Here is a 17,980-nt window from a genome sequence, read left to right as displayed (position 1 = left end):
TACAACAAACTTTGAAAGCACGTTATGGAAGGAGAATGGCAACAAAGAAGGATGTGGAGTCCGCAAGGTTGATAAGACCTTCATCTTTAAACTGCAGCTTGTCAAAGTATTATATGTAATCTCACACTGCAGAATATCTCCACACCCTGAGGGGGCAAACAAAAAACAGCAGCGGCAATCAAACGACTTCCCCGATCATTAAAAAAATATCCTATCCTATACCCTTTTGTGAAAAGTCCGATTTTTAAACTGTGATTGCCGCTACCCCCCACGGGGCACATGTTTAGCTTAAACCTTCCACATATTCTCTGTTGCAGAGCCCTGTGGTTCAAATCCACAGATACTTGTTCTCCTCCAGGCACCAAGATGACTTTTCCCATGATAGACTATTTTGAACCATTTAGCGGATACATTATCGCTGGCCTTTCTTCCTCATTATAGTCCCCTTATCACCCACAGCATCGCTGCAAAGCCCCAAATAGAGAGTTGTAATTACCCAGACGGCCACCTGATAGCAGCCCTTCTATCAGCTTTATCATTCCAGGTCCTGCTAACTCATCACAGGGACAGAGGGAAGAAAAGGCCTGTTTGTGGCACAGCTCGCCACAGATAGCTCATTTCTCAGATACATTTATAGTTCCAGTTGGGATCAGAGAAAACTGATGCACCAAGGCATTTTTTTATCCACCCTTTCCCTTCAACACCACAAAGACTGCTCTCTCTCAGTCCTCTGCTAGTCTCTCGCTCTTTATGTGGAAGCTGAATTGAGGCCGCTTCGCAAACAAAAAGTGATCCAATCTCCTTGAACCCGTGGCAGCGCAGCAACATGCTATTTGGTCTTTCATAGTGTGCCATCGTCCTTCAGAGGGGGACTTCTTCTTTAACATTGCACACAAAACATTTGTATAAAAGTTGACAGCATTGTGCTTCCAGCTTATTGTCCACCTTTGACCCTTATTCCATGTTTCCTTGATGTTATGAATAGCAGATGAAGAACTGAATGTAAGGGGTTTTTGTTCATCCAGGGTTGAATGAACAGAAGGTGAAAACACACACAAGAAAGTTGAAATTAAAGGTCAAAACTCATTCAAAACAACAGCCTTTTCAATGCACAGATCGACAAAAATGAAAGGGGAAAGTTAAATATGATCAAATCAAATTGCAAAGCAGTTAAAAGTGTTCACAGGTCTTCCATGGAAGATGACCTTCTCTAATTTTGCTAATTTTGCTGTTGTGTAATCATTGTCTGTTAGACCTCACAGTCTAGCCAAAAGTGTTAAACGAAAAACGGGCTAAATAAAAACTACAACAAAGAAAGAAAGAAGGGAAGAAAATTATATTTTAATTAAGTTTGCACCAGAACACTGACCTTGGCAGTGGGATCCAGCGATACTGTGAATACAGTACACTACACTACACTATTTAAGACTTGCGCAAAAAACACTGTGTTCTGAGAAGATTGGGGGAATCTGGCGGACAACTATTAAAATGACCTTTGTCTTATTGAGTTATCTTACAAATCACGTCCACGATGATATGTGTTAATTCTGTCTGTGTCGTACTTACTTCTTAGACAAAGAAAAAGAAAGGAGGTCAAGCTGTAAAAGCTCTTTAAAAACCGTCTCACCATTCTTGTCAGTTTATTATTATTAGGAGTATAATTACCTGACGATTCAGGGTGCGTGTCTGCATTTGCATGACACATTCACTGCATTTTATCCTGTCATGTATTGTGAGTGTCACTGTGCTCCTCTCTATCACTTGTAACAATGAAAGGGCCTTTGTGCATCTACTCATCAGTATGTCAAAGAAGCAGCCTGAGTGACTGTGACCTCCATCAAATGGGAAAATTGTGAGGATGCATTGGAACTCTATGGTTCCCATGGTCTGACTGCCTTCTGACAGATGGACTCTAACGCAGCCTGAAAGGACAAATCAATCTTATTTGAAGAGATTAAGTGACCAAGATAATAACCATGTCATTGAGAGAGAGAGAGAAAAAAGTCCCACTTTTCAAAAGAGTGAAATAAGTGAATTCCTGCAGAAGGCTCATTGTTGCGGCTGAATGTCACATCTCTGTAGGTGAGCCCTTTAAGCCAATGTTGTCTGACATACCTCAAGGACAAAACGTGGCCATTCCAACAACTGGAAGAGTTTATAACACATAGCACAGAACAAAAATTAGTGACATTTGCGCCGCACTTTGCCATTTGTGTCTGAACACTTGTGTGTGCGTGTGTGTACATGTGTTCTCTAAGCACCAGCTTGAATGACAATATGATCAATGGGAGGGCAAGTGTCCTGTCAGCACGTCCTGTTCGGCGGTGGGCGGTGAGGGGGGGGCGGTGACAGAGGCTGTCTCAGGTGATCTCATTATTTGATGGACACCGCAGTGGAGAGGCCGCATTCATAGCTGCTCTCGCGTTGCTCGCTTAATCAGGCCATTACTCATGCAGAGCAGCGGGGGCACTTATAGGAAATATTGATCATATTTTGACAGAGTATTCTCCTCTCTCCATAATCAGCAATGCATTACTGCCACCGACGCCGATTCCGTGCACGTGGCACACGCGACAAGATCATCAGATGCCATTGCAGAGGGGTTACACTTATCAGCATTCCAAAGCAGGCAGCCTGTGTTTGTGTGTTAAGATGTTTGCCTAATGATTTGAACTAATCTGTTTATTTCCAATGTTTATCTAAGCAGCCTGTGAGGGGTGGGATAGTAAAGCAAGGAGCACAGCTTTTCAGAATCAAAGACTTCAAAGCATTAATCGCCCGCGTGAAGATTAATGAATTGCTCTTGCGAACGCTCCTCTCAGTTTTCACTCATGGAGTTTTGTTTTTTTATGTGTGACTGAAGTCAATACGCGTGCCGAGCTACTCTATAGCCAACCCAAAGGCCAGGACCCTTTATGAGTTACATCATCGTCCCATGGGACGTTTGCTAAAGATACTGTGACATGCCTAAAGAGCAAAGCTCCAGCGGGGGCCCCAAAAGGCTGCTTGCATTTGGCAGCACAAGCCAAAAAAAAATCTTCTCTGTCCAAATTAGGCCTTGCCAAGGGTCAGGTGAAATCAATATGTTAATCCATAAATTGTCCAGTGTGATAATTACTAAGAGGAACTGTAATTACAAAAGACATTAATTCACCTCTTAGATTTTGTGCCGGGGGAGAGTTTCACCTAGCCTTGATTCATCTGCTGGCAAACAATTCAAGGAGGAAGCGTCCCCTATTTTTTTTTTAAAGCAGTGGTCGATTCTTTTAAGGAACAGTCGGTGCACACAAGCTTTCAGTCAAAGCACTTTTGGATATGCTGAGGGATTGTTTGAAGGTCTTTGAACCCCTGTGTAGTCAGCTCCAGGGTTCCTACATTGATCAGTCAGTGATGACAAAGGTTTCACAAAATACACACTTGTTCTCTCCGACAATGTGTCTTGGACATTTGCATAATAATAATATAAAAAATCTATACGGGCTATTAAGGGATAAAACCTTGATGTCCTTAGCTAAAGACACATGGCGCGCCATACAAAAGCCACAGTGCTTTAATAGGGCGACAACCTGTATACATTTTGATCTTTTTCTTCCCAGCCACTTTGAGGCATGGCACAAACATTGCACAGGCATTCTTTTCTAAACCCCAGGTTGCAGCTGGTCTGCCACTCGCTGTGCACTGCCAAGTGCAAGAAATGGGTCTCTTTTATCAGGATGGAGCAAATCTGGGCTAATGTGTCTGGTGGAGAGTGTCCCAGGGAGCCCCGGTCTCCCATTCTTTGGCCATTCTTTTCACTTTTCTCCTCTCCTGCACTTGGGATAATTGCAGTTTAATTGGGTGACAAGAAATGAAAACTGTGTCCACATTATCTAGGATTATCTCTTTTTCCTCCAGCCTGCCATCAATTCAAAGAAGCCCATTTATCATACAGGGAAGCTGATGCTTGGTCAGCGGAGGAGAGGCTTTGAGCACCAGTTAGCAAAATGAAGAGAGAAAGGGGCTGGGAGCAATGGGAGGGGGCTTGACAGCTAAGAAAAATACTCTTTGTATCTTATCGCAACCGTACATTCATCTTCAAGATGCAAATATTTTGCGCACTCTAAATCAATAAAAAAAATACAATAATACTATTCTAAAGAAGGATTTCTCCCAAAACAAGAAATATACTGTATATTAAAAAAATACATCTGTTCTGGGATTGTCAGCTCCCCAACTGAAATTCAACAGTGACAGTTTGCAGCTTTGAATACTTGAGTTTTTCATTATCCAGAAAGATTTCACAAAACCTACAACACTCATCACTGTAGCAAACAGGACGAAAGGTGTTAATGAATACCAATAGATTTCCCAGCATTGTGGCTTGGATGTGCTTTATAGCTAGCTTCATTCAGTTCCTCCGAATTCTTGAATTCTGTACGGCAAGGTTATAAACATTGAGTCATACCCAGTCCAGCCGAAGCTCACCTTCATTTTTGTTTGAGCTGTACTCAACCTTAAAAGCCTCTTTCAGGATGCATGAATGCACTTCATTTTCTCTCTGGGAACTTTGCTCTGATAGCTGAAAAAAAGGAAGGTTGTTGAGAGAAGGAAGCAGAGACAATGAGGGGGAAATGAAAGCTTTCAGATTCCATTATGAGCATCTTTATTCTTTTCAGCTGTGTGTACTGTACATTTTCTTAATATGCTTCCCAGTCACTCAAGCACAATTCTAAATGGGCTTTGCATCAGGGTTATGGTGAAACAGTAAATGCTAGAAAAGTGATAGAGAAGAACTCTGGGGGGAGGATCAGGGTAAAGAGAGCAGATCAAAAAACAGCTTCATTAATACCTTGCTAGCCTCTGCACAGAAGTAGATGAAAGAAAAGAGACCTTGCCAATGCACTACATACATGCCTATTCAGTCTCAGGTGCAACATTTACGATGGCCTGATCATTTGGTGGAAGGAGCAGGCTTTGTGTAGCACTAAAGCATGAAAATCTGCTGTACAATGACCGAGCTGGAGTGCCTTCCAGTCTGAATGCAACAGGGGACCTACTCTAAACACAATACGTTTGAAGGTTGCAGGATGTATTGTGTGTATGTGTGTGTGCATATGTATGGGTTGCACATTGGGGTTAGACAAAATACAATGTAAATAACAACATAAAAACAAAAGCAGTCTTGCTGGGTGTGTAGAAAACTATCAACAACTTTCCAATTATAAACATTGATACAAAGTTGGATCATATTAGCGTTAATGCCAGTTAGCGATATTTTTCAAGCCCAAACATGATGTTTTGGGATAATTTTCTAGACTGTTCTCTTCAAATATTAAATTAAAGTGAGCGGTGCATTACATTTGGGCAGAGGATTTTGGAGCTTATGGGCTTTGTTAGTCGTGTATAGGTTGCTTTGAGAACCCAAAGTGCTACCTTTAGGCTTCTCTGCTAATGAATTCTGCAAAGTGGCTTTTGACTAATTTCACTCACCTCTGTAGACATGTTTGTGATTAAACGTCTTCCAGGTTTAGCCTAAACACTCATTCAAACTTCAGCTGGCAAACTAAGATAATATCAAGTTGATCAAGAGATAGTGAGAGGTGAATTACAGGTATTGTTTGTTTTTTGTTTATATGCATCGACACAAATGGTAATGCCCATTGTCTTACTCCGTTCTGACCTCGTGAAGAAGCGGCGTACGTTCTGCGATTACATTATATAAGGCTTTAATGAATATCAGGTACATTTTACAGCTGTGATTCTAATAGTTGGCTGATAGCAGTGGGTCTGATACCTGGTTCACAATCAAGGCAATGCAGGAATATGGCGGCCACATTTATCCAGGCAGTGTTAATAGTTTTTACGTAGGGCATCTGTATTAAATTGCTAAAGGGGAATTGCTTCAGCCTGGTCAGTGTAGGGAGCAGTTTGTCTAATCAGAGTGCAAATAAGGTTTGATCACTGTCCAGTCTAATCTGGCACACAAGCAGCATTTACAGCACTAAATCAAGCGTCGGGGAAGCTGCAGGTGCTGCGTCACAGACAGGCCTCCCCCTGGGGGCCCTGTGCTGGGGAATAAACAGCAAATAAATGGCAGTGCTGGGAGAGCGATGAGCTGATTAACTCACTGCAGGGCAGTTTCTCATTATCCCCTTAACCCAGACGGAGACCTATCCAATCTTACACCCTGTCTCACTTACAGTAGAGCGCTGACCTACGTCAGCCTAGCTGACATTGTCTGGGTTACACTTTCAGTGAGATAGTCTGTATAGATGATGTATAAAAAAAGTGAGAATATGTGTGTATTTGTGTGAGTGTGTGTGGATGTGCTAGCAGTGTGTGTGTGTGTGTGTGTGTGTGTGTGTGTGTGTGTGTGTGTGTGCTGTGTGGTCCATCTCTGGGGAGACTGCTAATGTGTCAGCTCCATGGCTCATTTCTTTCAATTACAGCGGCTGGACTAGGAGAGCCCACCAGCGGTCCACTGACAGCTCCATATGGGACCCATCACCGCTTATCACAGGCCACTCGTGGATAATTCATTTACCCTTCATTGAATATGACACATTACCATCAACAAAAGCAGTTATATATCACACAATTCACACATTGTTAATTAAGAGCAGGTTATCATGACAGTCATTTTAGATGCAAAATTATTCTATTCAAACAGACGTGGGATTATTTATCCGAGCTACAGAATAGCCTTTTATGATTTACCAAAAAAAGGGGGATTTTTAAATAATGGATTTCCTATATAAAGTTTACTTTAAGTGAAGTATTCAAATCAAGAAAAATCACATTTTCCTCTAAAGCGCCAGAGACAATTAAAATGTGACTTTTCTATTGTAAAATGTTGATTTAGCATGTCACCTGAATATAAAGCATCCTTAGACATACTTTGAAATGAGCTGCACTGTTTTCCATTGTTCCTCCCCCTGTGGTTTCAAAGTGAATTAATTAACATGATACAGAAATAGGTAGAATACAAATGTTGGAGCCCTCACTTTATGCCTGGGTATCCCTTTGTTCCCCTTTATTGTACCAAATTATTTAATTGGGTCTCTCTGATTGTGCACATACACAGCAAGGAACACAGGCCATTGTTAGCTTCCATACAAGCCACAATACGGTATCAAATTCAATTCCCATCAAAACGGCAGGCAGCTGTAGAGCCCACAGCGGCCCCGGAGATTAATGAAGATCTGCATCAAGCCAAAGCGCTGGTCTGAGATGGGAGATTTCTCCCAAATAAAAGACCCCTTCACCAAGAACAAAGGGGGCCCTGAAAAGCAACGGGATGTTCTGAGAGGATGAAATAAATCAAAACAAAGACTGGAGTTTGGGGTTGGGAGGGGGAAAGCTCTGAAACCCTTTTTTTTATTCCTTAATTCAGCTCAAAAGTTGAAATACTAAATACAAGCTCGATATCTGACAGGAGATTAAATAAATACAAATACTTATTTTACATACATTAACAGAATGTTGTATCATATTTGAATCTGCAAACAGCACAAAAAAGGGAACAAGAAATGATATCTCTAAAATCACACCTCGGTTTTAAATGACATCGTGAAGGTGCAAATGGCTTGTGAAGAAAAACATGTTACTCACTGCCTTAAAAAAAAAAAATCAAACAAGTCACGGTTCACCTTGATTGCTGTGTGTTGATCAAAGCGTGAGGGACTAACACTAAAGTGAAAGCAATGACTGAGGGTCTGAAGCGAATTAATACGCAGCCTCTCTTTTTGTTCTTACGAATAACAGTCATCTGAGGAGAGACGCAATTCAAGTGTGTGAATGGATTTCTTCTCTTCGCTCGCTTTGTGTGAGCTGCAACAACTGGATGACTTGTTCTTTGAATGCAGCTTGTCGACAGGTGGGCTCCTTCAACTCAACACAGCACAACACTCTGTTTTGTTTTTGTTTGATGAAGTTCACACTCAACGATGGACTCTCGTCTTTTGAGCTGTTTGATAACCACAAAGATATTTTTAAAAAAAAGAAACATTTCCTTACACCACTGATTATTATCTGCAGTATATGCGCTCAAAGCACTTTAGGAAGGAAAGAAACACATATATATGTACTGTATATAATTGTTATAATAAGTGATGTTGCATTACGCGACTACATTTGGTGCCACTTTTTCAAAAGAGACTAAAAGAGAGCCACAAAGGAGAGGTTTTAAGTTTTTGGTCAGTGCCACCTAAACGCTGCACTCCACTCTTTCACATTCTGCACATGGTGTGTCCCAGCCAGCCATATTTACTTCATTTCCCCCGATTCATAGATGCTGCTCGCTGGACCAGAACATTCCAGCTGCCACCTCAACATCTCATTATTTTTTTTGAAATATCAAGCTTGTATCTTCTTGATAAATAATTCGCAGTAGTATAATGTATCAGACTAAAACATATTTTCAGGGGGGCATGGAGGTTAAAGTGCCAATCTCACCTTTTTAATTTTTTTTCGCCCTGAAGACAGAGATTTCCATATATAGAGTGACCATGGTTTGTGTTGAACATGAGCAATCGGGATGAAGCGCACGGCGACACATATTGCTGTCAGAGATTGGAAATGAGGCCTGCTAACCTGTAGGCAGCCTCCCCAGACCAATCAGCTTTACACATTGCCAATGCATTTGCCGCCTCTAAAAAGAATTGTGACTGTGAAGTTTTTATCGGAGTATTTGACAAACATTACTCTTTAATGCAGTTTTGTAGAAATGCATTCTTATCCCTCTTGGAAGGCATTTATCTACTTGAAACCTGCAAAATGGTTGCCACAGGGAAGGATTTCTTTTAATAGACTACAATAGGCTCAGTATGGGACACATTCTGATTTTTGTGATAGATAGGGGGCCCGGCCATATATTCATGGGAAATTGTTTATCTTCAAGCGGGAGGAGTGAAAGGCCATTTCACAATAGCGTTTCAACTTTCATCTGAAATGATTCTTTTGACTCAAATAAATTGTTCTGTAGAATTTCAGACAGGTGCTTTTCATAAAAAAATATCAATCTGCAAAAGGAGATGTCCCAAAACATGAATAAAAACCACCTTGATAGAAGAAGAAAAATGTGAGTGTACATATAGCATAAAAACATACACATACATACAAGTATATGTGTGTATACACTGCACACATCTTTATCTTTCATTTATAGATTTCTATATTATTTAATAATCAGACGTATACTGTGTAGTAGCTATTCTGATAATATGATTAAATGGACATCTCATGTCAGAACCTTGAGTGTTTAAAAACGCAGAAGGAAAAAAGCACTCTGTTGAGGCGAATGTCCCACGACGTCTGCTATTCAGACGGAGTTACATTGTGCTGCCACACTCTCGTTCAGGCCTTCGTGCGGCTGAGGCTTTTTCCTGTGGGGTCCTTGTGATGCTTGGGCAAGGCCTTTCCCTAGCCTGTCTGTGTAACAGAGGCCAGCAACCAGGCGACACAATGTAAGAGCAGGGCCCGAAGATGGTGGTGGTGGTGGGGGGGTGCTTAATGGCACTCTTTGGAAGAGGGGACAATAAATCAATAGACTGTCCCTCTCCAGTAGGGGCCAAATGTAAACAAATTGAAAAGGATGGAGAACAAAACAGATTGGTGACTGAAACAGACATACTCAATAGGGTTACTGCTACAAATGAAATGTCTTTGTGGTTGTTTCCTTCCAGCCTTCACCATGATTTGTGCCATTCACGGCAACATGACATGTGATAGCAAGTGTGACCAACTTCAAATTTTAAATAAAAAACAACAGGTGCAAAGAATCTTCTAGAATCCCTTATAGGTTGCTTATTCTAGTATCAGTTCATGTGTCAAAAATCAACATCTGCAATAAAATGAGATGCATTCAGCGTTGGAGGTACTTTAATTTGTCAGTGCACTTCTACTCAGAGACCTATACCGATGAGCCGCAGAAACATCTTACACTGTATAACATACAGCGCTCAAGGGCACACGCACAGAACTCTGTGCATGTCAGAGCTGCATGCCACAAGTTAAATTAATGAATCTTTAAAAGGTTTAGGTTTTTTTTAATGAGAGAATCTGTTGTCACTTTTTATCAAACCTCTTCATATTTCACTGAGGTGGAATGGTGCACCACATTTGCGAGGCAGAACTAATGCTATATAAATCTCAAGTAATAAGCAGGCCCTGGGGGACATCATCTAAATGAAGATTTTACACCAATTTAAACCTGCCTGCAATTTGATTCCTGCCTTAAGTGCATTTGTTTAACAGGTGCTGGAGATGCGAGCGTTTCCCTCCAAAGTGTCGCTATGTCTCCTTTATTAATTTCTGGATTGCAAGTGGGTGGGGGAGTATGAAGAGAAAGGGGAGTTGACAAACACTAATCAAAGGTTTAGAGTGGGCTGATTTTACCATAGAACCAATGTACTTTTGCTTCATTTGCAAACTAATGATTTTAAACCCCCACAATCTGTTTGAGGTCAGCTCCTGTGTATTTTGGATACGCTTGGCTATTTGCATCACTGAAAGCTTCAGATGTGTCAAGTCTGCTCCCCCTCCAGTGATAGTCACCTACTTTAATTTCCCTGCAGGCCTCAGAGGGGGATGAATTCAACTAAAATCACAAGCTGTTTTGTTGGCAATCCTTTGTGGCCTATAATGAATCTAATGAATATAAAGAGAGGAGAGGGGAGGGAGTGGGGATAGGGATGGAGGCGAATACATTTCAACCACGCTGTGTTGCTTTTACTTGACGATTTGTGACCCTCAACAATGGGACAATGGCGAGTGTTTTTGTACCCTTAATTTGCCTTTGTGTTTCAGCTTCATCTCTTTCACCGCCGAGCATTGAAAGTCGTCAGTTGAAGAATAACTGCTGACTCCACGCTCTGTCAGACAAAGGGGAGGTTTTAAGATGAATCCCTAACTATCAGCCGGCCAGTGGAGCAGAAAGAGAAAGGGGCTCAAAGACAACAACAGACAAGTCAAAAGGTAGAATTAGCCGGGGCTCCCAAACATGCCCGAGGCACTTCCTCTCTCGTCTAACACGCCACGAACAGCGTTTCCGCCTCCTAAAAGCTGCTGTACATTTGTACTCGCCCTCAGACAGGTGTTTGGCACATGAATTAAAGTGGCTCATCAGATAAGAGCAGAGGCTAGTGAAGGTAGAGGCCCAGTGGAGTTGTGGTGCTGCTGCCATGTTTCTCATTTCACAGGCCCCTCAGCTGGCTGGATCGTATTAACAGCCTTGTTGTTCTCAACTCCAACCCACATTCAGATCAGGGCTTAAAGTTAGAGGGACTTTTTCAAATGTTGAATCTGTTCAACAAGCAAATATATGGAGAGAAAAAAACAAACACAAATCAAACACAGCACAAAATGACCACAGTTCAACGAATGCCTTACTAAACGTTTCAGCACATCAACTTTTTAGTGCTGTAGTGAACGCTGGGTAGACGATAACAAAGTTCTGTGTCACTGGTTCAATGGCGGTATGTTCCCCAGTCCCTGTAATGATCTCTATTCATAAACATGCAGTGTGCTATCCTCCACCTGGCAGCTGCCTCTGTGCATATGAGATTACTATTATGCATCTTCCAATCCCAAGGATAAACATCTCTCCACTTTTGAAGTTTGCAAGCATGAGGCATATTTTAGTGCCATACGACTTAAGCATCCCTTCAGGTATCACTTGCAATCTCTTCTCATTCTATATACATTGTTCAACTTTAATGGGTATCTAATTTGTGTTATCAGCTTACAGGGCAGTAAGTAATAATTTGCATGGCTGCCCTAAGCAAATATGCTTCCATAAGCATCCCATAGTATAGACACAAGAATGGATTAACCTCCATATTGGCTATGCCCCGGCGGTCAATGCTTTTAAAAAAAAAAAAATAGAACAGATAGCTCACTTTGGTGGCAATCATGCTATAAAAAACTGTCTGTATTTACCACAAAACCTTTTTAGCTTCAGATGCTACATTGGATATAATCCATGAAGCCATAGCAACTGTGAAATGCCATCCTTGGATCTACATTTCCAGCGATGTCAACTATGGTTAAGACCCCGTAGTGGAATAAACATGGGTTTGTACATCTTGTAACATAGAGTGTGTGCTGTCATAAGTGGCTTCTTTTAAATCCAGTAGCCCTCTAACCTGACTCACAATAAGAGTGACTGAATGCCGTACGTGAGGCCTTTCTCTGCTCCACTATCTATGAATCTGTCTTTGTAGCACTCGGCCATTTTTAAGCAATTTTCTTTTCTTGCCTAAGCAGTGATAACAAGCCTGAGCAGTGTTGAGGGTCAGCATGATTGTAGCGTGTTAGTTGTACACAGTAGAGGCCATCAGCGCCGATAGTTTCAGTAGATTCGCTGCTAACAGTCCTTAAGATACAGAAGAGCCCATTGAATTTGTATGACAGACTCTTTTCAGCCTGACAAGGACTCAGCTCTCTCTATCTCTAAAGAATTTCAAATGTCAGTCGCACTCAACGTAAACCCCGTATCAATACTGGTGAGAGTGATAGATCCTCAGTCCAGAGCTGCAACTTAATCAAAATGTAAAATTTGTCCGCACACGAGTGTACTGTGTGTTCACAGCGACACCACAGGGTAAACGGGGATACATCTACTGTAGGAGCTTGATATTCTACTGGCTTGCATCAGGCATGTGTGTTACGCTTGTTAGCTTAGTAGACAGTTAATTGCCATGGTGGGTGGTTAGAGTGCTAGGAGCCTGATCTTAGGAATATGTCATATTTGTTAATCGGACATGCAGATGCAAATAATGTGTGACAGACTGTGACCAACACTACCGGAACATAAATACTGTTAACTTCAGAAATGTTCTTGGCTCAGAAATATCACTGCATAAAGGCTATAAAGACAACCCACTGTTTATCTATTTATTTATTTTGTTTAGCTATTTCTGTTCATGGGCCAATGTGACAAAAGAAGTGTGAGGACAAAAAAAATCCTACTGGAATAGTAGCGTGCCAGATTACGCTTTGTTTTGGGCTCTGTGTACTACAATCCCACGCTAGTTGGGAATTGTTGGCCTGATTACATTAGCTGGGGCTAAGAAATCATATAAAGTGAAATGTAAGCCATGTACACCATGAATGGAAGGAACACTCAGGGTTGCACAACCTAATTCATATTCCTAGAAGGAGTTGTAATTTCCGAAAACATATCAGGTATCTGACAGGAGGGCACAGCCTCTTTAAAACTATGCTATTCAAACTTGCATACAGTTTGAAAAGAACGTCCATAAAGATTGATTAAAGTTATAAAGATTTTGCATCAAAAGGACTTCTGATTAAAGCTCCTCGGCACACCGAGATGATACTCTTTTGCATCGGTCCTGTAATCTCTCTCACTTGGTGAAATTGTTGTTAATGCAGAAATAATATCAATGCAAACTATATTAATAACCATGGTGTGAGAAGCTGAGCAATGTCACTTAATCAATGAAAACAAATCATGTAGACCTTGCTGTGATTATCTGGAGGAGTGTGAATATTAATGTCTCGGTCTAAATCAATGTTGGGGTTGCATATATTGCCTCCTGTATTTGCTCATGGTTAAGACATTTCTTTCTTTTACATTTCGGCTGCATCCCTGAGAGTGATCAATGAAATACTAAATAGAGATATGATACCAGCTATTATAGTAATTCAACAACAAAAACACTAGCAATTGCATTATTGTAAACTGTAAAGATGGGATGTTCAAATTTCAATTAACTTGGGTTTGTATTTGCTGATATTAATTAAGAGGGCTTGCAGAAGGACACAAAAGAGACAGGTTTATTGTCTCAGTTTATTCTCATGAAAGCAGCATTAGTATGTAGCACAACGCTACCTAATTAACTGGTATTGGAGGCAAGACATTACATTGGAAACCTTTTGATTTGTGGGAGGTACTAGCATTGGGCAAGGAACAGATTCTTTATTTCATTATTTGATAAGAGGCCCTTTAATGAAAATATCAGCCCAGGAGGCAAGTCAACATCACTACTTTGGTGTGAGAAAAAAAAAAAGTGCTTCAAGGAGTATTGTAGCAGGCAATGAATTACCTCATGACTACAGTTCATTAAATAAAATGTGAAACACACCTGGTGGGCTAATGGAGGTCAAATGTATAAGCAGCAGCATGAGCGTAAGGGGATGTGGCAATCAGAGACAAAGCAACATCTGGCCTCTCTCTGACAGGTTAATGAAATGCCTTGCTGCTAAGTGTTGGTGAAGTGACACTCTGCTCTGTAGTCTGGAGTCAGCGATGTGACAGTGTTGTATCAGTGTCACCGACTTTCCTCTGAGTCCAAAGGTTGTTTTAAATTCCCTTGGCAGCAAAATGCTTCAGGGGGTCAAACACACCAAATGTCAGAACAATAATGAGCCAACTATCAGTTACATCACTCACCTGTAATCATTTGGCCGGCATTAAAAGCATATTTTTTTCAGTTCTGCATACTTGACCGTGAATGCTTTTGAATCGAGTATAATGTAATCTGTGCCGCAGAAATCTTCTGCTTTTGTGCATCTATCCAAGAAGTGAATGGTTAGGCCTATCGGTTACTCTCTGGAGGTGATGTATACTCTCTCTAGAACAATGCCACAAACAGATGAAGGCTATAATATGCTGCACATTCCCGCTTTCTCAATTTTCAGGGTTATTTTGTCTTGCTTTGGAAAAAACATTTAAGGTGCCGCAATTTTTTGGGGGGAGCGGAAGATCACGTTCTTCTGAAGTACAAGAGCCATTTTTTGTATCAAACGTAACTCAATGTAAGAAATAACATTTTCCAAGTGCTCTGGCAGCAAAATAAACTGAACCAAATGCACAATTTGAGAGGTTTTGCTTCCTTTTACAAATCACTTTAATCAATAAAGTTGAGGTACAAATACACAGAAATCCATGTTAAAGTAACTGATGGAATTTCCATTACAAGACATACAATTTTGACATTATCTTTAAGATTTAAAAGTTTTTATTCTTTGACTGTGATGTGCGTCAGATTATCCACCTGGCTGTCTATCTGTATCACCTTTTCATTTTCACACTGACAGTCTGAAGAATAAAGACACAGGGTTTAAATACATCTCCCCACTGAATGGACATTCTTCACCAGATGTGCAACAGATAGTGTCAGTCTAATCTTTCAAAGCAACAGTATCAACTTTACAATGTATTTATTGAAAAAAAAAAAAAAAAGAAATCATCACAGATTATGATTTAAAATAATCTTTGAGGTTAAGTTAGACTCTTTTCCAAACTTTCTTTTAATTATTACATTTCCGAGGGAAATAATGCCTTTAAGTCCTCAAAATGAAATCAGACGATGGTAAGTTTAAAACAGATATGTACTCGGCAGAGGAAGAAGCCATTTGAGTAATTATAGAGACATTCAGTATACTCTGCCCCACTTTATCAGGCATCTCCAGCATTGTCCATAGGGAGTTAACTTTTAGACTGTTTACTCGCTCAAAGGCCAGGCATGCATCTAAAGCCACATAGGCAAAGATAATGTATCCCAGGCTACAAAAGGAGGCAAATCACTGTGCATTAAGACTGGGCACACAATAGACAACAATGGCTTGCATAAACACTATTTAGAACTATTCACATGGCATTGAAGAGATGGGCGTCGACTCACTATTGCTGCAAAGCCGGCGCATTGTGCGGAGGTGAAAAGAAGTCTAATGAACAGGAAGCCTTATTTGAGAGAGCTGACAGTAACCATACAACAGCCGCATTGTGCACTTGCCACCAACCCTGTGGGTCTCTACATTAGGAGAAATGATGAGAAAGTAACCCGAAAAGACACTGTGGGCCCTTGGACCCACGTAAATGCAACCAGACAATAATGGGGGACACAAGCTGTCCCCACCTTTACCCAGAGCTGCACGTTTACATGCACAGAACATCAACCGCTCTCATGGCCAAGGATAAAAGCCCCCTGGCCAGATGGAACTTTGAAGTACATTTGGGTTAGTTTACCTCCAAAGACTGCAATTTTAGTGCAGCAGCAGTTAAAATATATGTCATACATTTTAAATTATATCAAACTCTGGAGGGGAAAGTTATAAACTCGTGAATTTGCTGCACTAGGCCTCCTTCTCCACACTTGCTCACATTCTCACTCACATTATGTCCCTGCCTCAAGCTTCATCAATCTTCCACAAAGGGGATGACATCACCAATAAGCATAGCCTTTTATAGCGTTAAGCAATAAGCCTTATTTACTGATGAGATAAGCCCTGTGCTATTGTCTCGCCCTCCACTTTGCTTCTTTCTCTCGCAGTTGAAGAATCAAACAGCACTTTTGGAAGGTGACAGAGCATGCCCGGGGTTTAAGGCTAAAGCATGCAAAGAGGTTTCCTATTTGGTGGCCTTTCAAAAAGGGCCACATTAGCCTGTTTGGTTCAAAGTAGCAGGGGCAGGAGAAAATGCCAAAAAACGAGACGTCCTGTTCTGTTTCCTTAGGTTTTACATAAATAAGGTTATGTATAAATAGATTCACGCCTCTGTGCAAAATGTGCATACAAACTTTGAAATTATTCACTGAATGTTAAGTATACTCAATCTCTAAAGAGTTTGAAGCAAACCACAGCATGGGGAGTTTACCAAGTGCAGTCATCCATTACACTTTTCACCTATAATTACTGTTTGTAGCAGTATTAGTCGGCCAGTCCAGGGTGGTCACTAAACTGCTGAGGCACCGTGATACAGCGTGGCTTATTAAACCTCACGTGTGCACGCTGGAGAGAACTATGTGCACTTAATGTTTCAGGTTTTTTTTTTAGATGCAAGATCAAAGAGAAACTGCTTGTTGTTAGCCCTCCAATAAGTTGGACAATTTAATAGTTTTACTTTCACAAAGTCTGCCGCGGGAGAAACTAGTTGGAACTAGGTTGTTGCGACAAGCTAGAATATATAGCATCAACATATTCCGAATTGAGAACCTATTTTTAACGAGATAAAAAGCCGTTTTCTAACACACTACATCCAGTGTCACAACATGTATCTTAAAAAAACGTGCCATTTGTTGTTTGTTTTTCTTCGCTCCACACAGAGTCATGTCAGGCCTTGGGAACTTGTCAGATATTCAGTTTGTAGTCACTTTAGAAAGGCTGAGCACAGAGTCTCTGGGGAATCGCTCCAGTCTCCCCATCTCCCCCACCCCATGTCACCAGCTAGGAACAAAGCCGCCATAGTCAATTCTCCTAATTTCACTGCAGCCTGTCGAAATCCTGTTCTCCTTTTCTCCTTCTCTTCAACAAGTACTTTATGCTGGGATCAGTCAGGTCTGAGTCGCCCACAAAAACCTGAGGCTCTCGCTTCATCGTCTTTCAGCACCGAGTTTGACACTCCCCAACTCCCTGCCATTCAGGCACCTGCACCGTGCAATTTGTTTCCATTTGTCAAACAGCAGTATCCATCACAAAAGAATATGCTGGCACAACAGAAAGTTTGTGAAAAACATTGTCTCCTCAACCCAAAGCGGCCTTGAGACTACTTATTTGCTTGCCCGCAACAAAACCACCTTAAACAATTTAAACCACTTTCTGTTGTTGTCGATACTTGTTACGTTATTCTTCTCTCAACTGACAATAAAACATCTTTAGCTGAATAGGACATGTCTCACACCCTGCAATCAGCACCAACGTATCACTCTCTTAAACTGCGGATGGGCTAAATGCTACGGTGTGTGAAAGCATCATGTCATTCATTGCCTCTACATTGTGCTGACTGTTATTTTGTGTTTTATTTCTTTCGGATTAAATTTCATTGTGTGGACAGCCAGGTTTCTCCGACGTTTTTTTTTTTATTCAAGCCATATCAGCACTATGTTGACGGCTGCTATTTTCACACCTATTCAGATAGGTCTTAAAATGGCGTTATTATTGGACGACGTCGGAAGGTATCTGGTTAATAATACTTATTGTGCGAACTTTGTTGTCGCCATTCTTGTGTTGGCTGTTATCGAGGGGGGAGCAGAGAGGATAT

This window comes from Anarrhichthys ocellatus, unplaced genomic scaffold, assembly GCF_004355925.1.
Source record: "Anarrhichthys ocellatus isolate YVR2014 unplaced genomic scaffold, GSC_Weel_1.0 scaffold20, whole genome shotgun sequence".
Taxonomy (NCBI): domain Eukaryota; kingdom Metazoa; phylum Chordata; class Actinopteri; order Perciformes; family Anarhichadidae; genus Anarrhichthys; species Anarrhichthys ocellatus.
This window is presented reverse-complemented; position numbering follows the sequence as displayed.